At 38.5% G+C, this 24,791-nt stretch overlaps 1 protein-coding gene across 1 annotated transcript in view; it reads right to left on the reverse strand.

Annotated features, from left to right (window-relative positions):
- Gad2 (glutamate decarboxylase 2) overlaps positions 1-24,791 on the reverse strand; it is a 77,791-nt gene that overhangs the window by 26,719 nt on the left and 26,281 nt on the right. The window lies entirely within an intron of this gene.

Raw genomic sequence — 24,791 nt, forward strand, 5'->3', positions numbered from 1 at the left:
AGAGAACAATTTCTTAGCACATGTGGGAGACTTCTGACCATACTGTGTTATTCTTGGTAGAATGGCCATGGAGTCCCTCTACTCTGCTTTTTAAGTCATCCTCTTAATTTACTTAAAATAAGTCTGATTCAGAGCAAGCATTTGGCAATGAATGGAGAGTGCAGAAAGAACATTTTTATTCCAAAATGTCTAGTGAATGGATCTGCAATTCATATAAAGATAAAATGCCAAGAAGAATCCATTCTGAAACATTAAAATGAAAATATTAAGTCCAAAAGCCCTTTAAGTAGATTCCCAGTGCTAAAAGCAAAAAATAGGCCAAGGACTCCTGGGCTCAAATTTCAATCAGTTAAGTAAAATGACATTGGAATAAGGAACATCATTTCATTCCCCAAATGTTTCTTTTCTATGATAGAAACACAGATAGAGCTTGGCTGATTTTTATGGTAATTGGAGATGATTTCTAGAAAGCTAGAAATGGCTGGGTGTGTGAACTTACTAAAATTTCTTAATTTTCTTTGCCAAATATCCCTGGAAAATAACAGTGAGTTATGAGAATTAAATAAGTTAACAAATGCAAAATGATTTAAAAGGACTTGGCATATGGTAAGCATTCAATAAATGTTAGCTTCAATTGTCCAGATTGTTTGTATGTAGTGTGCCACTCCTACTTCAAGACTTCAAGTAGAAGAAAATAACAAACAAAAACCAGAGTAGCTACAAGGTACTACAGGCAGTGAAATAGTCACTAAGGTTACTAAGATTTTCATATCAGGATCATAAAGAATTTGGAAAAATAAGGTGCACTGGGAGACTTTATTACATCTTATAGCATTGTCTTGCCTAAACTTTTACATATTGAAATATGTTGTTTTATTATAAATTACTTCTCCAACTTCTTTTTTTCTTTTGGTATCAGGGATTGAACCCAGGGTGCTTCACCACTGAACCACATCCTCAGCCCTTTTCTATATTTTATTTAGAGACAGGGCTCACTAAGTTGCTTAGGACCTTGCTAAATTGTTAAGGCTGGCTTTGAACTTGTCCTCCTGCCTTGGCCTCCAAAGCTGCTGAGATTCCCGGTGTGAGTCACTGTTCCCAGCTTCTTTTCTTCATTTTTAAAAATAATTTGGGCATTATACAGTGAGTATGGAGTGGGTATATTGTGTACCATTTTTATTTCAGACTTACAAAGGAGGTGTGACAACATAATTAGAATATAAAGCAGGCAATAAACCTCAAAGCATTGAGAATCATTGATTTAGGTGAAATTGTTTTCCAAAGCAAAGCAATTCACATGTAATTACCTGGGCAATGGTAATGAACAAGTTAGTAGTGATTAGTTTGTTGGGCTGGAATCAGACAAAGGGCATTACAGATACATTTGATGCAAAGGTTATAGGCTCAGATTCAGAGTGGCCTACCTTTGGGGAATTCCCAGGAGACTTGGGAGAAGAGGGAGGGTGTCTTGCTCCCTATATTTTTGCTATCCTTCACAGCTGCGGGGGCAACCTGCGCAAAGCAGTGACATTCAACCTCTCCAAGACCAGGTGATGCTCAGGTCCTGCTATCAACATTATGAACTCTGATCACATTTCAGAGGAAATTTGGGCATTGTATCAATCCTTTACAAACAGTTCTGAGCACATTAGTACTGTCATAGTAATTTCATAAGTAAACATGGAACTCGAGAGAAGAATTCTTAGAAATCATTTTATAAATCTTGAAATTTACCTACTTTGCCAGAAGCTTGGAGAATTTTGAGTAGACAAGCTTGACAATCACTATTTTCCCATCAAATCCCACCAGATCATTTTGTTAACTGTAAGGCAGTGAAGTATCACTGAGAAGCCAGAGGTTAGTGGACACTTGAATTGGAAGAGGCTCCAGACCTGATACTAGTCTAATCTCATTTTTTCCAAACAAGAAATGGGTTGAGAGGTGCAGTGACTGTCAAAGTCAAGTCATCTACCCAAGACAAGTTGCTGATGGTTAAAGATGGGCTGGAACTAGACATAAAATGCCGAGCTTCCATAATAAACTTGAAGGGGTCCTCTGGAAAGATTGGATTCCTTCAGGATAAGATAGAATCTGATTTTGGTGAATGAGAGGTGTCATCCAAGCTTTTCTGGAAACAGTAATGAACACATAGTGTGTTTCATTTTCTATCAGTCAGCTTTGGGCAGGGGGAGGGAGCTTGTCTAGTAATCAATTCTGAGTGTTTGCCTCTGGCTTTGTGGAAAGAGGTGGGAGTGGCCCTAGTCTTTCCTAGGCATTCTGTCTTGCAAGCCCATTTGTGTCTTGTCCCTGAGAAACCTAGAGCCTGGCATAAGGCAGAGGGTAGATAGATATTTGTCTCAGGTATAGACTAGAAGGAAAAGTTTAGCCTCAGGATATTAAAATGTCTATTATACCTTAATATCTGACCAGACAGTGAATATGGGGGCCTCTGAAAATAATGCTTTTTCTTTCTTGATCTTAGGATTAACTGAACTACTTTGGAACACTGGTTCCTGCAACTTAGTATACACTACAATCAAATAAATACTTGTCTAAGGTGCAGATTCCTGACTCCATTCCTGGGATTTTAATTCAGCAGGTCAGTATAGGCTTGAGGAGTTACTTTGTTTATTGAACGCTTACTATAAGCTGACAATTTTTAGGATCTGGTGTATCAGGGTAAACAGACCAGTTTCTACTCCATGGGTCTTCTTACATGCTCAAAAGGGAGACAATAAACTGATAAATAGACAAATATGCTTAGGAATCTGCATTTCTGACAAGCACTCAGGTGACTCTGATGCAGGTAGATCCACGTTTGCATGTTGAGAAATACTATTTAGAAATGGAAATTTTAGCCTGGGACATATTTAAATAATTGTGTAATATACTAGTTAAGTATTTTTCATATGACCCATGGTTTGGAGCCATTATGGCTGCAGGGCAGCAAGCAGAAGGTGCTCCAGATGTAGCATTGCACATTCTCAGTCTGCCCGTATGTTGTGGGGTGAGAGAACATTGGGTGACAACCAGCAGGCTCCTGTAAGGATTAGAAGCTGTCTGTCCAGTCCTGGCTTTTCCTTTGGTGCGTGGGAGGCTTGGAGGACCGTGCTGTACCTACTATGTCTATTCTGAAAGTATTTCTATAGCATAAATGCATATCTTGAACATTTACACATCCAGCCTTTAAGCTCACAGGTAAGAGTCACTGGTGCTTTCTAACACTGGCCTCAGTTAGTTGTTGTGCTTAGGAAGGGAAAGCCACTAAGTGAGGGCTGTTGCTTTGGATGTGGCCAGGGGCCCATATTTGCATTGGGATTCTTGGTTATCAGTATCTTTTGAAAGGTCATTTGATGCTATCGGGTCAGATAAATTTAAAATGTTGTCTGGCAAAATCCCAGGCAGCATGCCTTGTAGAAGAACTACCAGAGAGAAAGATCTTCGCTTTGTGGGAAGAAAAAGATTACACTGTGGACTGTGGGTTCAGATCCATGTCTGTGTTCCTGTGGCTCCAAAGGAAAGAAGTGACTATCTACAGGTACATTACTGGAGCGTGTGTATCTCTAGGCAGGCTCCCATTGGCTGACCCTGCCCAAACCATTGGAATTCTACTTTGGAATTTTTAACTTTCCTAAGTTAGTGGGGTTTGACTCTGTTCATAGCATATGTATGCAAAGAAGAAAGCACTGAGAATGCTTCCTACCAGACACTGACCAAGGCTTAAATCACTACTAATAGTGGCATCACCAACAGAGTTGGTGAATAACCAGTCTTAGAAGCTATGCCTTACTACATGATCCCTGATTCTCCTGACAAACTTACAAGAGAGTTTTTATTGTACTTACCTTGTAGATAAGGAGACAGATGTTCAGAAAGTCAGTTGAATGTGGCTAAAAGCTTAGAATATGGAGTTGGAATAACTGAGTACCTGCCCTAGATTCAATGCCAACTAAATGTACTAGAAGAATTAGCTTCTTTCTTCATGAGGTTTGCATGAGGGTTAAATGAGAGTAAGTATAAACACCATAAAGCCCTGAGTATAACACTCTGCCTTGGAAATGATAAGTGCTCAATACAGGTTAGATAGTCTCAGTAGTATCATCAGTAGTAGTTCAAGAATCGTGTGGATGCCAGGATATCATAAAGCTAGCAGGAGGCAGATTTCAAATCTAGAGCTCTCTGATATCAAAATTCAGGTTCCTAGCCCTACATAACAGCCTTGACTTAACATGAAACTTTTCAAGTTCAGCTCTAGAACTGCAGTGATGTATGAAAATTTCCCATTTGGTTTCCTGAAAGTTCCCTGAATTGAGTAGTTCCTTGACCTTGACTCTTACTGCTATCGACACTGGCTAGTAAATAAGAAAGACATATAACTTCGCTCCAAAACATAATATTTTATCATCCTTTGATGATGTTCTTTCCAGTGCAGCTCCCAAATGCCACAGGAATAAGAGAAAATCTCCTGGCTTTTTGTTTTGTTTTTGAATTAGTCAATACTAAGCAAAGCCATGACCCTAACATGATTGCAATGTAGATGGCAAGGGGAATTCACAGACCCAAGTGAATTTTCGAATTGCTCAGACTGCCTGGTCAATAGAGAAATCGCACAGATTGACTAGGGAAAGATTGTTAACGATGAAGTGCAGAACAGTGGTAAAAGTGATCAGAGTGTTTCCCTGGGGAAAAGAGCTGCTTGTGTCTTCACATGACTGTCACTAACATGGGCAGCCTGTCTTAGGAAAGGTCCCTAAGAGAAATGAACAAACAGAAATCAAAAGAGATCATTTAAGAAGTATTAACATTACAAAATCAACCTCTTTGCCAAGAATTTTACCATACTTCTGAAGTGTGGAATTTCTTCATCCCTTTGATACATACTTTGATTTTTGGGGAAAAATGAACTGTAATGATTAACTATATTTTTCCCTTTGAGATTTGTTTTCCAATACGGACAATGGGTTCAGTTCACACATGGTCAGATTATGGGAGTAAGATTATTAAAAATTATTGTGTATAATTCAGTAAAATGTATCCTTTTTGTTGACTTTATCCAAAAACACTTACTTAATACACACCACTGTCACTGCATAAGGATCCCGGCATGTGCACCGAGGGACCCCTAGCCATGATGTGGGAAGGAGCCATTCTCCTTTTCACATGAAACTTCCCTTTTACTGCCACTGAGGGCTAGAATGAGAGCTGGCAAGGAAGTCAGTGGTGAGGGAAAGTGTCTGTGTGGGCAAGAAGGAGTGCCGACCATCTCATCCCTCTTCCCAAACCACCATCCCTCTCCCGCCAAAGTGTCTATAGAGAGAAGAAAAGGGTCATGACAAAAGTTGCAATTTGCCACGCAAGAAATCATTTTGGCTATTATAAATAAATTTTGAGGTCAGAGAAAATAAAAATGGCAGTTACAGAACATTAAAAGGTAATGATATGACAAAACTACATATAAAAATATGGGAAGGATACTAATCATTCTCAGAGAACAATGTACAGCCCTAAATATTTTTTAAAAAATATCAGAAAAAAATAATGAAATATTTAATTCAAGAAGCTTGAGAAACAATACCAAATAATGTAGACAGAAGTAAAAGTGGAAATACTGGGGAATGATATTGGCCAAATTGTATTGTTTATTGTTTGCATGTAGGCATGTGTAACAATGAATCCTACCACTATATACAACTATAATGCATCAATACAAAGAACATCAAAGAAAAAATGTAGACAGAAAGAAAGAATAAATTTTTCAGTGAATTAGAAAACTTAAAGTTGACTTAACTTAAAACTTAAAAGCTGTGATATCGAGGAAAAGACGGTGGAATGAATCTGACATAACTTTCCTATGAATATTTGAATATACCCCAGTAAATCTCACCATCATGCACATCCACAAGAAGGGGTCCTATTAGAATAAGATATGTTCATGCTTGTACAATTATATCTACTGTCATTTATAACTAAAATGAACCAATAAAAAATAAATTAAAAATAAAAATAAAACTGTGACATTGAAAAAGTCAATAGATACATAAATATCTGATTAGTCTAATAAAAAAGAAAGAAAATTCAGTATTTGAAATGAGAAAGGAGGTTATTGATAAATATATTTTCCCCACATTTTTATTGGTGCATTCTATTTGTATATAATGATGGGATGTGTTGTTATATATTTGTACATTCACACAATATAACTATATAATTTGGCCAATATCACCACTCAGCACTTTCCTCCTCCTTCCCCGTCTCCCACCTCTTGGTCCCTTTACTCTACTGATTTGCCTTTGATCTTCATGAGATAGACCCCTTCCATCTTTTCCTTTTCCCTCCTAGCTTGCACACACGAGAGAAAGCATATCACCCTTAACGTTCTGAGTTTCACTTATTTTGCTTAACACGATGGTCTCTAGTTCCATACATTTTCCTGCAAATGACATAATTTTATTTTTCTTTGTGGTTGAACAAAATTCTATTGTGTGTGTTTGTGTGTATAGTGTGTATGTATGTGTGTTTGTGTATATGTATATATATCACATTTTCTATATCTACTCATCTAATAAATATATTTGAATACTATAAAAGAACTCTGTGTAAAGATTTATGCTAACTTATTTTTTGAGGTTATACATATTTTCCCCCCAGGAAAATGTAAATAATAAGAATTGATAAAACAATATAGAAAATTTGAAAAAAATTAATTTCCAAGAAATAACTAGAAAGAAAGTTCCCTGAAATCTACTCCACTCCTCAACAAAAATTCCAGGCTCCTATGTTTTGGTGGAGAATTTTAATCAGTATACTATTGGCAAATAATGTGTTTTAAACTCATAGAGAAGACAATGGGAAGCTGAAGAATTCACTTTCTGAAACAAAAATGTGTTAAATATATCCCAGAAAAGCACACAAGTGTATTTTACAAATACAGCTACAAAAGATCCTTAACTTAATATTAGAAAATATAATCCAGAAGGAAATTAAATATTAGCATAGGACAACATGGAACTTGTTGCAAGAATGCAAAGGTGCAAACTCTTAGGAAATCTTTTTTAGCACAAGTCATCCAATCGGTAGACCAAAGTGAGAAAATTATAGTGTCCTTTCAATTGATGAGTAAAAGGCATTTTAAGAAAGTCACCATCTATTTCAGAAGAGGAGAAAGGGAGGAGAGAAGAATAGGAGAGAGAAAAGGTAAAAATAGAAAAAGAAGAAAACAATTTTTGGTAAATAAAGAAAAAAAAGGGCACTTCTTTGACACAGTGAGGAACATCCATTTCAAATCAAGAGTTAACATCATATCTAGGGGCTGGGGTCGTGGCTCAGCAGTAGAGCGCTTGCCAAGCATGTACGAGGTTCTGGGTTTGATCCTCAACACCACATAAAAACAGATAAATAAAATAAAGGTCTTCTGTCCAACTACAACTAAAAGAAACATTTTTAAAAATCATATCTAATGAAAAATCCTAGATCCATTTCCGTTAAATTTAGGAATAAGAATGTTCTTCTCAAAGGAATAGAAAATTCAAACATTAACTGGTAAGGAAATTAAATCAGCAGCCAAAAATCTTCCATTAAAAAAAAAAAAAAAAAAAAAAGCCCAGGATCTAATTGCTTCTCTGGTGAGTTTTATCAAACACACAAATACTTAAAGAAGGACTAATAACAATGCTTCCCAAATTCTTTCATATAATTGAAGAGGAAGGAAAACTTTCAAACTTATTCCACAAGACCAGAATTACTCTGATAACAAAGCCAGAAAAAAGGCATTACAAGAAAAGAAAATTATAGGCTGATATCTCTGAAGGATACCAAAGTTAAAATCTTCAATAGATTACCAGCAAGATTAAGTCAACAGCACTTTTAGAAGGATCATAAACACTAACCACCTGGGATTTATCCTTGGGCTATAAAGATAAATCGACACATGCAAATCAGTAAATGTGATACACTATATTAACAAAATAGAAGATAAAAACCATATGATCAGCTGGGCGCCATGATGCATGCCTATAATCCAGCTACCTGAGAGGCTCAGGCAGGAGGATTGATGGTTCAAGGCCAGCCTTGGCAATTTAGCAGAACCCTGTCTTAAAATAATAATTTCAAAAGGGTTGAGGATGTAACTCAGTGACAGAGTGTCCCTGGGTTCAATCCCTAGTATTGAAAAAATAAAAGGAAAAAAACCCATATGATCATTTCAAGAGATGCAGAAAAGCACTTGACAAGATTCAATAGCCCCTCATGTTAAACTCTCAACAAATTAGGTGTAGAGGGAATGTACCTCAGTGCAATCAGGCCATATATGACAAGCCCTCAGCTACCACATCACATTCAATGGTGAAAAATTGAAAGCTGTTCCTCTAAGGTGAGGAGCAAGACAAGGATGCCATCTCTTGGCACATTTACCAGGCATGTTACAGGAAGTCTTAGCCAGATAGATTAGACAAGATAAACAAAAGATATCCAAAACAGACTGGAAGAAGTTGTCTCTGTTTTCAGAAGCTGTGATGTGATATATAGAAAATCCTACAGACTCCACCAAAAAGTCATTTTGAACTAATAAACAAACGATATAAAGTTGCAAGATACAAAAATCAGCACATAAAAATCAGCTGCATAACTATATTCTAAGGTGAACTGTCCAAAAAATTAAGAAAACAATTTCATTTATAAGAGCATTGAAAATAATTAAATACTTTAGGAGTCAATTTAACAAAGGGGGTGAAAGATATGTGCAATGACAACTATAAAACATTGACAAAAGAAATTGAAGAAACTGAAGAAGAAAAAAAAAGAAAGAAATTAACACAAATAATGGAAAGATATCCTGTGTTTATGAATTGGAAAAATCAATATTGTCAAAATTTCCTACTCCTCAAAGCATTCTATGGATTCAATGAAGTCCCAATTAAAATTCCAATTTTTTTTTTCATAGAAAAAGAGAAATGATTCAAAAAATTATGCGGAAACACAAAAATTGAGAATAGCTATAGCAATTCAGAGCAAGAAGAACAAAACTAGATATATCACATTCCCTGATTTCAAATTAAATTACAAAGCTATAGTAATAAAAAAAATATGAGAGTGTTGTAAAAACACACAAACCAACAGAACAAAATAGAAAGTCCAGAGATAAATCCATGCATAAGTGGTCAACTAATTGCCTCTGAAGGTTGTAACAATGCACAATGGGGTAGGGACAGTCTCTTAAATAAATAATGCTTGGAAAACTGGGTATCTGCAGCAAAACAATGAAATTGGGTCCTTATTTTGCCCTGCACACATGGATTGAAGACACATAAATATAAGACTTGAAACTATATAACTCCTAGAAGAAAATAGGGGCATTGGTCTAGGCAATGATTTTTTTTTTTTAATGTGACACTAAAACTACAGACAATAAAAAGCAAAAACAAATGAGACTATGTCGAACTAAAAATTCCTGCACAGCAAAGGAAACAGTTAAGAAAAGGAAAAAGCAATCTATGGAACAGGAAAATATATTTGCAAACAAATGTTAGATAAGGGGTTAATACCCAAAATATAAAAAGAATTCCAACAACTGTATAGCAAAGATCCCCCCCCCAAGTAATTTGATTGAAAAATTGATTTTTCAATTTTAATTGATTGAAAAATGGGCAAAGAATCTGAATTAACATTTTTCAAAGAAGACATGGACATGGCCATCAGGTAGGTATATGAAAAGGTGTTCAATGTCACTTAATCATTAGGGAAATGCAAATTAAAACCACAATAAGATATAGCTTCACAGTGTTAGGATGGCTATTATCAAAATTAAAAACTTCTGGGGGATCCAACATGGCGGCGAGAGGGGAGGCAGTGCTTTCAGTACCTTCTCAACAACGGGGTCAGAGAGACGCATGGATACACTTAGATTCGACCTGCTGAGAAACTCCTAGCAAAATTCCACTAAAGAGAGACTGGCCGGGAATCGGTAGGATTTTTGGAGGTGACAGTCTGCGCTAGACGAGTGAATCTCCGCCACGCAGCGCAGAGGTCCAGACCCGCCAGCCGCTGCCCGCGCGACTCGGCGACTGTCGGCTGCCTGCACACGGCCCCCGCGTCAGGGCGGATAGCCTCCGAGGCGCAGCACAGCAGGAGCGGTGCAGGGACTCTAGGAAGAGGTCTCTCACCAAGCCTTCATGAAATAGCGAACCGGGAGCTGAAACCAACCAGAGACAGACCAGTCCCACCCCTCCCTTCGGACACTCCAGCAAGGAGCCTGGGGCCTGCCATAGCAGAGTGGTGACATCACCAGAGTTCCGCTGACAGAATTCCTTCCCAGCGGAATCCACGTTAGCAGGTGTGTGACTCCCACCCCCTCCAGATACAAGCAGCCAGGAAACCTCGAGAATCTCTCCGGGGGCGTGTCTGTAGGGAAGCAGAGGGGATTCCAGATCCCCACCTCCCCTTAACACCAGCGGCGACACCCAAGATCTTAGCTGCCAGTTTCTGGGGGTGTGCCCACCAAAGGGGTCCGGAAAAATTAAACTGTTGGTTCCCAGATCACCCCACCACAGCACTGGGGCTTAGATGAATGACAGAGAGGGTGTTCATCGTTTGGGATACAGGACACGCGGTGGGGCTGCAAGTGTAATCAGATCCTTGGGGAACCGCCTCTGGTGAACAGGACATGGCTGGCTGGCTGGGAGGAGGAACAGGGGGAGGGGCCGGATAAGTGAAAGGGCTCTGGACTAACAGGATTGAGAGACTCTCAGGAGCCACCGTACAGGGATTTCTGTCAGCACATAGAGGGCAGAAGCTCGGCTCAGAGGGCACAGCTCCGCCTATTGGAAGAGAAGAAAATGGGATTCAGCCATAGAACAGGGGATGCCAGCATGGCAGAGATCTGATGTCATCGGAGAGCGGCCGAGGAGAGAACTTCATCGGTGCCAGCGGCGACGGAAACAGTTGGTCCCCTGGTAGGGAGGGTGAGTCACAGATACCCGAGTCTCTCTCGCTTTGTCGTCGAGCTAGAGGGGAGGAGCGGGGCCACCGCCCACGCCCGCAAGGTAGGCAGACCTGCGACCAACCTGCAGATCAGGCCCAGCGGTCTGCAGGCGTGGTAGGAGGGGCAGGGCAGAGCCGCCGCCCACGCCGGCAAGGTAAGCAGACCTGCGACAGACCGGCGGATCAGGCCCAGCGGCCTGCCAGCGTGGTACACACTTCACCCCAACTGGAGTAGGGGCAGAGCAGAGCCTTCGCCCGCGCCCAGATCAGGCCCAGCGGCCCGCCTGTGTGGTGGTCAAGTGACCCCAATTGGAGTGGGGGCGGAGCGGAACTGACATCCATACCCGCAAGGTGGTCAGACCGGCGACCAACCTGCAGATCAGGCCTAGCGGTCCCCGGGCGTGGTAGGAGGGGCAGGGCAGAGCCTTCGCCCCCACCTGCAAGGTAGGCAGACCTGCGACAGAACGGCGGATCAGGCCCAGGGGTCCGCGGGCATGGTAGACACCTCACACCAATTGGAGGAGGGGCAGAGCAGAGCCCCCGCCCGCACCTGCAAGGGAGACTTTTCAACTATACAAGAGCAATATAAATATATAGGGGGGGTGGAAAAATTTCAAAAACACAACAGTTTCACCAAGAAGAAAGAAACGCAAGCAGTATGAAAAGACAAGGAAAGAAAGGACTACAAGCAATGCAGGTCAACTCAACTTTAGAAGAGGTAACAGCTGCAGCAGATGGAATGTCAGATAAAGAATTCAGGCTATATATGCTTCAGATGATCTGGAGTATCAAGGAAGACATTAGACAGCAAAATCAGACAATGAAAGATCACTTCGACAAGGAATTACACAAACAAATCCAGGAAGCAAAGGATCAACTATACAGGGAGATAGAGGTTATAAAAAACAAACAAACAGAAATCCTAGAAATGCAGGAAGCAATAAACCAACTTAAAAACTCAATTGAGAATACTACGAGCAGAGTAGAACACTTAGAAGATAGAACATCAGACAATGAAGACAAAGTATTTCAACTGGAAAAGAACATAGACAGCTCAGCAAGACTGTTAAGAAACCATGAGCAGAACATCCAAGAAATATGGGATAACATTAAGAGACCAAACTTAAGAGTCATTGGGATACAGGAGGGTATAGAACTCCATACCAAAGGAATGAGCAATTTATTCAATGAAATAATACGAGAAAACTTCCCAGACTTGAAGAATGAGACAGAATCCCAAATTCTAGAAGCCTACAGGATGCCGAATGTGCAAAATTATAAGAGATCCACACCTAGACACATTATAATGAAGATGCCCAACATACAGAACAAGGAGAGAATTTTAAAAGCTACAAGAGAAAGGAAGCAGATTACATTTAGGGGCAAGCCAATCAGGATAACAGCTGATCTTTCAATACAGACTCTGAAAGCTAGAAGATCCTGGAATAACATATTTCAAACACTGAAAGAAAATGGGTTCCAACCAAGAATTGTGTATCCAGCAAAATTAAGCTTCAGGATGGAAGATGAAATAAAAACCTTCCACGACAAACAAAAGTTAAAAGAATATGCAGCTAGAAAACCATCTCTTCAAAACATCCTCGGCAAAACATTACAGGAAGAGGAAATGGAAAATAACAATAAAAACCAACAGTGGGAGGTAGGACAGTAAAGGGGGGGGGGATAATCAAAGAGGAAAACAAACCATGTTTAGTAACATAAATAAACAAATATGGCTGGAACAACAACCCATATCTCAATAATAACCCTAAACGTTAATGGCTTAAACTCACCAATTAAGAGACACAGGCTAGTAGAATGGATCTCAAAACAAGACCCAACAATATGCTGCCTACAGGAGACGCATTTGATAGGAAAAGACATACATAGGCTGAAGGTGAAAGGTTGGGAAAAATCATATCACTCATATGGACTTCGGAAACAAGCAGGAGTGTCCATACTCATATCAAATAAAATACATTTCAAGCCAAAGTTAATCAAAAGGGATAAAGAGGGACACTACATACTGCTTAAGGGAACCATACACCAACAAGACATAAGAATCATAAATATATATGCCCCAAACAATGGTGCAGCTATGTTCATCAAACAAATTCTTCTCAAGTTCAAGAGTCTAATAGACCACCATACAATAATCATGGGAGACTTCAACACACCTCTCTCGCCACTGGACAGATCTTCCAAATAAAAGTTGAATAAGGAAACTATAGAACTCAATAACACAATTAATAACCTAGACTTAATTGACATATATAGAATATACCACCCAACATCAAGCAGTTACACTTTTTTCTCAGCAGCACATGGATCCTTCTCAAAAATAGATCATATATTATGTCACAGGGCAACTCTTAGACAATATAAAGGAGTAGAGATAATACCATGCATCCTATCTGATCACAATGGAATGAAACTGAAAATCAACGATAAAAGAAGGAAGGAAAAAGCATACATCACTTGGAGAATGAACAATAGGTTACTGAATGATCAATGGGTTATAGAAGACATCAAGGAGGAAATTAAAAAATTCTTAGAGATTAATGAAAACACAGACACAACATGTCGGAATCTATGGGACACATTGAAAGCAGTTCTAAGAGGAAAATTCATTGCTTGGAGTTCATTCCTTAAAAAAAGAAAAAACCAACAAATAAATGATCTCATACTTTATCTCAAAATCCTAGAAAAAGAAGAGCAAAACAACAGCAAAAGAAGTAGAAGGCAAGAAATAATTAAAATCAGAGCTGAAATTAATGAAATTGAAACAAAAGAAACAATTGAAAAAATTGACAAAACTAAAAGTTGGTTCTTTGAAAAAATAAACAAAATCGACAGACCCTTAGCCATGCTAGCGAAGAGAAGAAGAGAGAGAACTCAAATTACTAGCATACGGGATGAAAAAGGCAATATCACAACAGACACTTCAGAAATACATAAGATAATCAAAAATTATTTTGAATCCTTATACTCCAATAAATTAGAAGATAGTGAAGGCATAGATAAATTTCTTAAGTCATATGATCTGCCCAGATTGAGTCAGGAGGATATAGACAACCTAAACAGACCAATATCAATCGAGGAAATAGAAGAAACCATCAAAAGACTACCAACTAAGAAAAGCCCAGGGCTGGATGGGTATACAGCAGAATTTTACAAAACCTTTAAAGAGGAACCAATACCAATACTTTTCAAGCTACTTCAGGAAATAGAAAAAGAGGGAGAACTTCCAAATTCATTCTACGAGGCCAACATCACCCTGATACCTAAACCAGACAAAGACACTTCAAAGAAAGAAAACTTCAGACCAATATCTCTAATGAACCTAGATGCAAAAATCCTCAATAAAATTCTGGCGAATCGGATACAAAAACATATCAAAAAAATTGTGCACCATGATCAAGTAGGATTCATCCCTGGGATGCAAGGCTGGTTCAATATACGGAAATCAATAAATGTTATTCACCACATCAATAGACTTAAAAATAAGAACCATATGATCATCTCGATAGATGCGGAAAAAGCATTCGACAAAGTACAGCATCCCTTTATGTTCAAAACTCTAGAAAAACTAGGGATAACAGGAACATACCTCAATATTGTAAAAGCAATCTATGCTAAGCCTCAGGCTAGCATCATTCTGAATGGAGAAAAATTGAAGGCATTCCCTCTAAAATCTGGAACAAGACAGGGATGCCCTCTCTCACCACTTCTGTTCAACATAGTTCTCGAAACGCTGGCCAGAGCAATTAGACAGACGAAAGAAATTAAAGGCATAAAAATAGGAAAAGAAGAACTTAAATTATCACTATTTGCAGATGATATGGTTCTATACCTAGCAGACCCAAAAGGCTCTACAAAGAAACTATTAGAGCTAATAAATGAATTCAGCAAAGTGGCAGGATATAAAATCAACACGCATAAATCAAAGGCATTCCTGTATATCAGCGACAAATCCTCTGAAATGGAAATGAGGACAACCACTCCATTCACAATATCTTCAAAAAAAATAAAATACTTGGGAATCAACCTAACAAAAGAGGTGAAAGACTTATACAATGAAAACTACAGAACCCTAAAGAGAGAAATAGAAGAAGATCTTAGAAGATGGAAAAATATACCCTGTTCATGGATAGGCAGAACTAACATCATCAAAATGGCGATATTACCAAAAGTTCTCTATAGGTTTAATGCAATGCCAATCAAAATCCCAACGGCATTTCTTGTAGAAATAGAGAAAGCAATCATGAAATTCATATGGAAAAATAAAAGACCCAGAATAGCAAAAACAATGCTAAGCAGGAAGTGTGAATCAGGCGGTATAGCGATACCAGACTTCAAACTATACTACAGAGCAATAGTAACAAAAACAGCATGGTACTGGTACCAAAACAGGCGGGTGGACCAATGGTACAGAATAGAGGACACAGAAACCAATCCACAAAACTATAACTATCTTATATTTGATAAAGGGGCTAAAAGCATGCAATGGAGGAAGGATAGCATCTTCAACAAATGGTGCTGGGAAAACTGGAAATCCATATGCAACAAAATGAAACTGAATCCCTTTCTCTCGCCATGCACAAAAGTTAATTCAAAATGGATCAAGGAGCTTGATATCAAATCAGAGACACGCCGTCTGATAGAAGAAAAAGTTGGCTACGATCTACAGTCGGTGGGGTCGGGCTCCAAATTCCTCAATAGGACACCCATAGCACAAAAGTTAATAACTAGAATCAACAAATGGGACTTACTCAAACTAAAAAGTTTTTTTCTCAGCTAAAGAAACAATAAGAGAGGTAAATAGAGAGCCTACATCCTGGGAACAAATCTTTACTCCTCACACTTCAGATAGAGCCCTAATATCCAGAGTATACAAAGAACTCAAAAAATTAGACAATAAGATAACAACCCAATCAACAAATGGGCCAAGGACCTGAACAGACACTTCTCAGAGGAGGACATACAATCAATCAACAAGTACATGAAAAAATGCTCACCATCTCTAGCAGTCAGAGAAATGCAAATCAAAACCACCCTAAGATACCATCTCACTCCAGTAAGATTGGCAGCCATTATGAAGTCAAACAACAACAAGTGCTGGCGAGGATGTGGGGAAAAGGGTACACTTGTACATTGCTGGTGGAACTGCAAATTGGTGCAGCCAATTTGGAAAGCAGTATGGAGATTTCTTGGAAAGCTGGGAATGGAGCCACCATTTGACCCAGCTATTCCCCTTCTTGGTCTATTCCCTAAAGACCTAAAAAGAGCATGCTACAGGGACACTGCTACATCGATGTTCATAGCAGCTCAATTCACAATAGCAAGACTGTGGAACCAACCCAGATGCCCTTCAATAGACGAATGGATTAAAAAAATGTGGCATTTATACACAATGGAGTATTACTCTACATTAAAAAATGACAAAATCATAGAATTTGCAGGGAAATGGATGGCACTAGAGCAGATTATACTAAGTGAAGCTAGCCAATCCCTAAAAAACAAATGCCAAATGTCTTCTTTGATATAAGGAGAGTAACTAAGAACAGAGTAGGGACGAAGAGCATGAGAAGAAGATTAACATTAAACAGAGATGAGAGGTGGGAGGGAAAGGGAGAGAAAAGGGAAATTGCATGGAAATGGAAGGAGACCCTCAGGGTTATACAAAAGAACATACAAGAGGAAATGAGGGGAAAGGGAAAAATAATACAAGGGGGAGAAATGAAGGTCATCACAGAGGGGGTAGAGAGAGAAGAGGGGAGGGGAGGGGAGGGGAGGGGGGATAGTAGAGGATAGGAAAGGTAGCAGAACACGACAGTCACTAGTATGGCAATATGTAAATCAATGGATGTGTAATTGATGTGATTCTGAAATCTGTATATGGGCTAAAAATGGGAGTTCATAACCCACTTGAAGCAGTGTGAAAGATGATATATCAAGAACTATGTAATGTTTTGAACAACCAACAATAAAAAAAAAGAAATAAAAAAATAAAATAAAGCTATTCACTCTCTAGAAAAAAATAAATAAATAAGTAAATAAAAATAAAAACTTCTGTGCACCAAAAGACACTGTCAACAGGATAAGAAGGCAACCCACAAACTGGGAGAAAACATTTACAAAAAAATCATATATCTAAGAAACAATTAATACCCAGAATATACACAGATAACTCCTAAAACTCAACAACAAGAACAACAAAACAGCCCAATTCAAAAATAAGCAAAAGACTTAAATACACGTTTGTCCAATGAAGATGCACAGATGGTAAATACGCACGTGAAAAGATGCCCATCATCACTAGTTGTTAGGTCAATAGGATCTCACCTATTAGGATGGCTTCTTACAAACAAAAAGCATTGGTGAGGATGTGCAGAAACTGGCCTTCTGTGCTCTGCTGGTGGGAATGTAAAATATAGAAGAGAATATAGGAGGAGAAAACTTTCATGACATTGGATTTGCCAATGATTTCTTGATTATGATACCAAGGCAAGACAAGAAAGAAAAGAAAAGCCAAATTGGACTTCGTAAAAATTAAAAAATCTGTGTACCAAAAGACATTGTCAACAGATAAGTACAGCATTTGTGAAAAGCAATATGGGATTCCTTAAAAAGTTAAAAATAGAATTATCATATGACCCAACAATTCCCCTGCTAGGTATCTACCCAAAATAAGTGAAGTCAAGTCTTGAAGAGGTAATTGTACACCCATGTTCTTAGCAGCATTCTTCACAACAGCCAAAATGTGGAAGTCACCCAAGTGTTCATGGATGGATGAATGAATCAACTAATGTGATATGAACATATACAAGGGAATATTGTTCAGTTTTAAAAAGGAAGAAATTCTGACATATTACAATGTGATAAACTATTATGCTAAATGTAATATACCAGTCACAAAAAGCCAAATATTTTGATTATATGAGTGAGATACTAGGGTAGCCGAATCCATCAAGACAGAAAGCATAATGGCGGTTGCCAGGGGCTGGGAAGAGGGAGTGATGGGAGTTATTTAATGTGCAGAGAGTTTCAGTTTTGCAAGATGAAAAGAGTGATTAAACCGTCATGGTGATGGTTGTACAACTATTCGAGAGTACTTAGCACCCCTGAAATGTACACTTAAAGATAGTTAAGATGGAAATTCTTTGCTATGTGTATTTTGCCACAGTTTTAAAAATTGTAAAGAGGGGAGGCATGTTTAGCTGGCGAATGCTAGAAGTTCTCTTCTGAGTCTCAGTCCTCTTAATAAACAAACCGTGTGATCTTGGACATGTTACCAGTGAGGTGTTGAGTCAAATGTAGAAAGGAAAACTTGCCATACTATTTAAAATTGTTGTGTATATGGAAACCCTTCATAAACTATGTTAGCACCAGGTAAATAAATGTAAGGGAATAACTCTGTTATGTCTCCAGTGAAATGCATCACTTCATTCATATGAAGTGCCTTGGACTGTGCCTGGCACGTGAAAAACACTATGAGTACCAGCTATTGTTATTTTAAATCTGTCCTCACAGAAGCTTAATGAAGCACACACACCACTAGTGCCCAAGTTCTCTGCATCTAAACTCATAGGAAATCTGACACTCAGAGAGCTCCCGCCACACGGCTTGGTAATAATTGATTCGGTGTCTCTTCAAAGTCTGTTCTATTGCAGGGCTCTCCACAGCTCCCCATGGACCTGGAAGAGTGAATGAGCATCCCTAACTACCTAGGCACGGGCAACAATTCAGCTAATTTAATAAAAAGTATAATGACGGGCAACAATTCAGCTAATTTAATAAAAAATATAATGAGCGTAGACTATTTATATTTTGAGTAGTCTAAATCAATTGTATAATAAAATGTGATAATTATCAAATTCAGAGAATGTAATTGAATTGTGATTTATAAAGCTAGTGATTTTTTTTAAAAAAGGCTAAAGTGTACCCAAAAGCACTAGTAGTTAATTTGTGGTGTAAAAGCATTAATTAAAACAACAGAATTCTTATTAGCAGGAGATAGGATAGCCAGTGACCCTTCTAGTCCTATGCCAACCAGATAGCATATGTTTTTGTCAGATTTGTTTTCTGTAAGGTTGGAGCAAATTACTAGCACTTTGGATAATGTAACCGGAATCCTGAAGGGAGGAGAAAGAGATGGAGAAATGGAAGAGAGAGCAGACAGCAAGAGAGAGTGCTGGAGAGAATGAATTCTAAAAGTATCCACGAGTCCCCTGTGAGTCCACATTGATAATAAATGAGAAAGAACAAGCCCACATACATGAAAAAAAGGGATAGGTCTTCCCCACAGTGGAATGCAGGAACTAATAAATAGGAAGAAATGATGGAGTCAGAAAATCACTATTTTGCAATCATCGTAACTATAATTCAGGCAAGATTCATGAACAGATGCTAAACTATGGGTGAATGTTTCAGGAGAATAGGATATTTATAGTCCCAAGGCCTCTACTACAAGATACTTATTAACTGTAGAGGAAATAATAGACATTTTATAGTGGGGAAACCTGGCAGGCAGGACCTTAACCAAATAGTCAAAGTGAAGGTTACTGATAAAGGGACGAACCTCCTGAGGAGATGCACAGGAAGGAGAAAGACAGGCATCAGCTCTCTGGAAGTCCTGCCCAGGTGCATCATGGGAATGTAGCCATGAGGAAGTATCAGCCAATCCAAACTAACCACATCATAAATGGTCTACGCTCTCCAAAAATACCAATGTCAAAGGAAGGTGAGGAAATGCTCCAGACTAAAGGAAACTAAGGAGACAACTGAAGGACATGTGTGGGAAACAAACAAACAACAAAAAAGCTCTGAAGAATATTATTGGAACAATTGATGAAATTTGAGTAAGGTATGTAGATTTAATGTTAGCAGTGTTGGTGTCAAATTTCCAGATTTTGATAATTGCCTGTGATTGTGTAAGTGAATATCCTTGTTCTAGTAAATACATATTAATGTGTTAAGGGATAATGGGACATAATGCCTGCAAGGAATTCTCAGATGGTTCAGAAAAATATAGGTATGTATATATGTATAATGTAATTATAATGTAATATTTATTATATTCAATGTGGAATATTGAATCACAGACACATATGGTGAAGAAGAGAGAGATAAAGTAAATGTGTCTGAATGTTTAAAGTTGGTGAATCTGGGTGTAGGGAGTATAGAAATTCTTGTTACTATTGCAATTTTTCCTTATGTTTGAAATTATTTTAAAAATTAAAAAAAAAAGTCAGATGAGTTAACATCTAAGAATCTTTCCAACTCTAAGGAGGATCTGGTTAGAAATCTGTTAGAGAATATTTTTGCAGGCTAAGGCAGGGCCTGTCCTCCTCATACAACTCCTGTTGCCTCCTCCCTGTTTCCCTTCCAGTTTTATGATGTGAGATAATTTCAGAATAAGCTCCTCAAATGAAGATCCTACACAATTTTAGCCAAAAGAATAAGGAACTCGGGGCTGGGGTTATGGCTCAGCGGTAGAGCGCTCGCCTCACACATGCGAGGCCCTGGGTTCGATCCTCAGCACCACATAAAAATAAATAAAATAAAGTTATTGTGTCCAACTACAACTACAAAAAATAGATATTAAAAAAAACTGTGAAAGTAAAAAAAAAAAAAGAATAAGGAACTCCACTGTGCTATAGAACACTAGATCTAACTTCTAATTTCTCCCATTCAATTATTATCTATTCCCCATAAACACATACAAATACACATCAATATTTTTAAAAGGATAAATTACTCAATAAGATACCTGTCTACTTCACCCCCATTTTCCACATAATTTACATATTCCTCTCTAGCATGTCTTTCACCTTACAATGACAGAGACCTTAACCTTCTGCTTAAGACAAGAAAACCATTGATACATTGTATACACGTATCAAAGTATAACACCATACCCCATAAATCTGTACGATTAAAATATGAAAATTGTAAAAATAAATCATTATTGATATTATGGTCTACTATTCACCAATTTATCAACTGAATTGTGTTTTTATTATTACATATCATTTCTAAATCATATTTACAACATCTTTAAGAAAAAAAAAGATTGAGTTTCTTTAATGTTTGTATTTTCCATGGGGCCTATCACTGTACATATAGTAAATGTTCAATAAATACTTACCTATTTATTAAATGAAAACAAATAAACAAGACCACAATAAAACCCAAAACCCTTTGGATTGAACATTCCTTTTCAGCGCCTGTGCTATCCATGAAAATGGACAATCAAGAATCAGCAAAACCTAGATTGAATGCTCCCCTACAGCTCCTGCCCTATCTCCTCCCCTTCACAGCTCAATTTCCAGGAAACCTACCCTGTGTTTTCTCCCTTTCCTCATCTACCTCTCACCCATCAATACACTGCAAACTGCCTTCATCCTTCTGTTGAAATGACTCTTGCCCACTCCACCAGACTCCTACTGATAAGGAAAGGCAGTTGGTGGCTCTCATTTCACCTAGTGGTAACATCTGACAATTAACCACAGAAATATTCTCATTTCCTACAGAAATATTCTCATAACCCTATGGACCTGGTTCCTGAATCTTCTCTGACAACTCTGGCTGTTCCTTCTTACTCTACCTGTCCCTGAAACATGGAGGCACCTCAGAGTTCTTCCATTTATCCCCTGAGCACTAGGCTTTTATTTCCAACTGCCTATTCTCCCCTCTTGCTTAAATATCTAATAAGCTCTTCAAACTCAATATCTTGCACATCTAAACATGCCACACAGGCCAGGGTGACTTAGAGAATAGCCCTGCATGGACTTAGCTGCCAATCCAGAAGCCTGGCATTCACCCTTGACTCGGTCAACCTGGGCACCACTCAGTCAACACTTCCCACTAACTCGAGCACTCCATCTCCTCTGTTCTACACCCAGTCAGCCCACCATCCACCATCTCCCGTTCTTATCTCTACAATAGCCACCAACTGGCAGTCTCTAACCCACATGCCACTCTGCATTTAAGAATGCTCTAACACGAAACTTCAATGTTGTCCTCCTGCTGAAAACCCTTAAGTGATGTCCCATGTCTTCAACCAAAAGTCAAACAGCTCACTATGGCTCAGAAGGCCTTTCATGACAAGGACATCCTGACCACACCTTTCCAGCACTTGTTCCTGTTCTTTGAACAAGCCAAGTGCACTCGCTCCCCCCCCCACCTCACCCCCTCTCTCAGGTTACAGTGTGCTGTGACTCTTCCTGGAACATTCTTTCCTTTCCTCTTCATCTGGCTAACTCTCATCATCTTCTAGATGCAGAATTAATGAATTTTAGTAACTTCCCCTTCCATAAGTGTTATTGCTTGTTTCACAGTAGACTAAGTTTCATTGTGTCTGTGACTATGTCCATCTTGTCTGTCTGGGCTCCATCCAAGGACACTGCCTAGAGCCAAAGGAGCCCTGCTGCTAGCATACAGGAACTTCATAGTCTTCCAAATTATCATCCATATGATAGACATTTCCTTTCTTCTTCTCTGAGTGAATCTTTGGGAAACATCTTTTTCCTCAGTGGTCTAATCCAGTTCTCAAAATATCTCTCAGTTTTCTTTCCTCTAAACATTAATTCACTCTTCTTGTCTGTCGTTATACATAGTAGTACATCATTGATTTGGATTCTGCTAATTCAAATTTTATAAATATTGGACCCAATGACATTAGAGTAAAAAGTTATTAATCCTGTCACTGTGAATATTCAATATTTTTGCTAACAGGAAAAGAGAACTCCTAAACCAGGATTTTTGAAATCCAGGATTTACTTTACACATTTCCCCTTTTGAATTTAGAAGGTCAATTTTAGAAAACAATACTTCACATTGAAATGTAAGCCATGTTGAACTGAAGTCTTGTATTACCATATCTTACTCTCCTTATTGGAATATATATAATAAAATTAAAGTGCTTTTTGATTTTCAGCTCTGAAAGAACCTAGGCCAAACAAATGAGGATTTAATATACATTTTTCTTTTTTCACTTTAACTGACAACTGTGTTTCTCTTTGAAGAAGAGGGTCACTGAAGTAAGCCCCTGTGGCTGCTAATAAAGGGAGATTTCTTCCGGTATCTTCCATCATGTGTGGCTTTGTGTTTGCCACCAGAAAGGCACAGACTGTTCCCCTTCAGTTGTGAACCTTCTACTGAATAACAAGATAATAACCATCTCCCCACTGTCCGACTAACATGCAGAGTCGGAAAGAGTGAATACAAGAAATGAAAGCCCCAGACAGCAAGTCCAGGTTTGTGTTTGAGGAGAGCCTAGAAGAACTTTCTAAGGCACCTGAGGGAAAAGAAGCACAGAGGGACAGCTTGACAGCTTGATCGATCCAAACTGCATGTCTGTCCCCCAGGGAAACAAAAACAAAATGGCTGCCTGGTGTTTTAACTGATTCTGACTGGAGTGGTGACTGCAAATGCCTGTCCAAGGCCTTCTTCACTGCCAACCACACACACTCCAATTTTACATAAGCCACTTTGTCTTAAATGCATACAAACCAAAGCATGTGAATTAACAATGTAGAATTAAAGAATGAATGTAGATATTAACTCAGCTCTTATTTCCCCCCACCCCAACCTGCTCAGGTACAATAAAATTAGGGGGATAAATGGGTGAAGGCTTTTGAAAGGCAATTGGTCTTATAAATCCCTTTCCTTAAAAGCATCCATATAATTTAAGCTAGTATTTATAATGAAGAAATAGGCCAAATAGAGAAATCTTGGGACAAAGGATTCTCACTGATGGATAGAAAGGTTATTTATAATATTAATATTAGAAATAAGGACACGTACAGTAGCAGATTAATATTTTGTGCTTACCCCATTCTTTTTGCATTTTGTCTGTCTTTATAACAATCCTATGAAGCAGATGCCATGGCCTTTTTCCTTTGTTCAAATAAAGAAACTGACGCACATAGAGGCACTTGCCCAAGCTACTGCTGGTGTTGAGACTTGAAATCAAACCTCCAGCTCCAGACCCAACTCTGTCCAACACTCTGATACCTCTGACATTATATAGTTAAGTGTGTTTGTGTTTGTAATGAGGTGGGAAAGAATTTATGTTATCCTGTATAGTTAGAAAAAGAAACACGATCACAAATATATAAAAAGAAAAAAAAAGAATGGAACTGTATGTTTGAAAAAAGGAGATTCAAAGGTTTAGATGCCATGATGGTAATCTTGGAGGTGGCAAAACTATTTTTCCCTATTATTTTTGATTTTTTTAAAGTAAGTAAGTAGTGCTTTGGGGATGATAAAAATTGTAATTTGTTTCTTTTAAAGCACTCAATGTGTTTCCTGTTTCCACCCACACTTCCTTTTTTTCCCCTTCTATTATCTTATTTTCCCCTTATCCTTTTTTTCCTACTTTTTCCTATTCATTTCTCCTTCCTCCTTCCTACATTGCCTCTCCCTCCCTCTCCACTGCTACCAGGCTCATGAGCAGTATGAGAAAAAGCCCCAGCCCTGGCTGCCTGAGGCCTTTTCCCCTCTGTATCCTCCCAGGGTGGGGCAATAGTGGGACATTTTATGAAAAAAATAATTTTTAGCATTATATTTTAGTCTTCCTAATGACTTCTAAAACTGTCAAAAGAAAATTCTTTACTTTAAAATTGGAGGCTACCTGGCCAGTCACCAACTGTAGACCCTGCCAGCTTCCCAGAATTCCTTGCTTCCTGTCTCTTTCTCTGCCTCCTGTGGGTGGATGACACCCCTCTGTGTCTCTTTGCTGGCATCCTGTCTGTGATCCCTTTCCCTGAAACTCTTCTGCTTTCCCTCTTGCTCCTTCTACCAGACCTATA

Source organism: Marmota flaviventris, chromosome 12, assembly GCF_047511675.1.
Source record: "Marmota flaviventris isolate mMarFla1 chromosome 12, mMarFla1.hap1, whole genome shotgun sequence".
In the NCBI taxonomy this organism is placed as follows: Eukaryota; Metazoa; Chordata; class Mammalia; order Rodentia; family Sciuridae; genus Marmota; species Marmota flaviventris.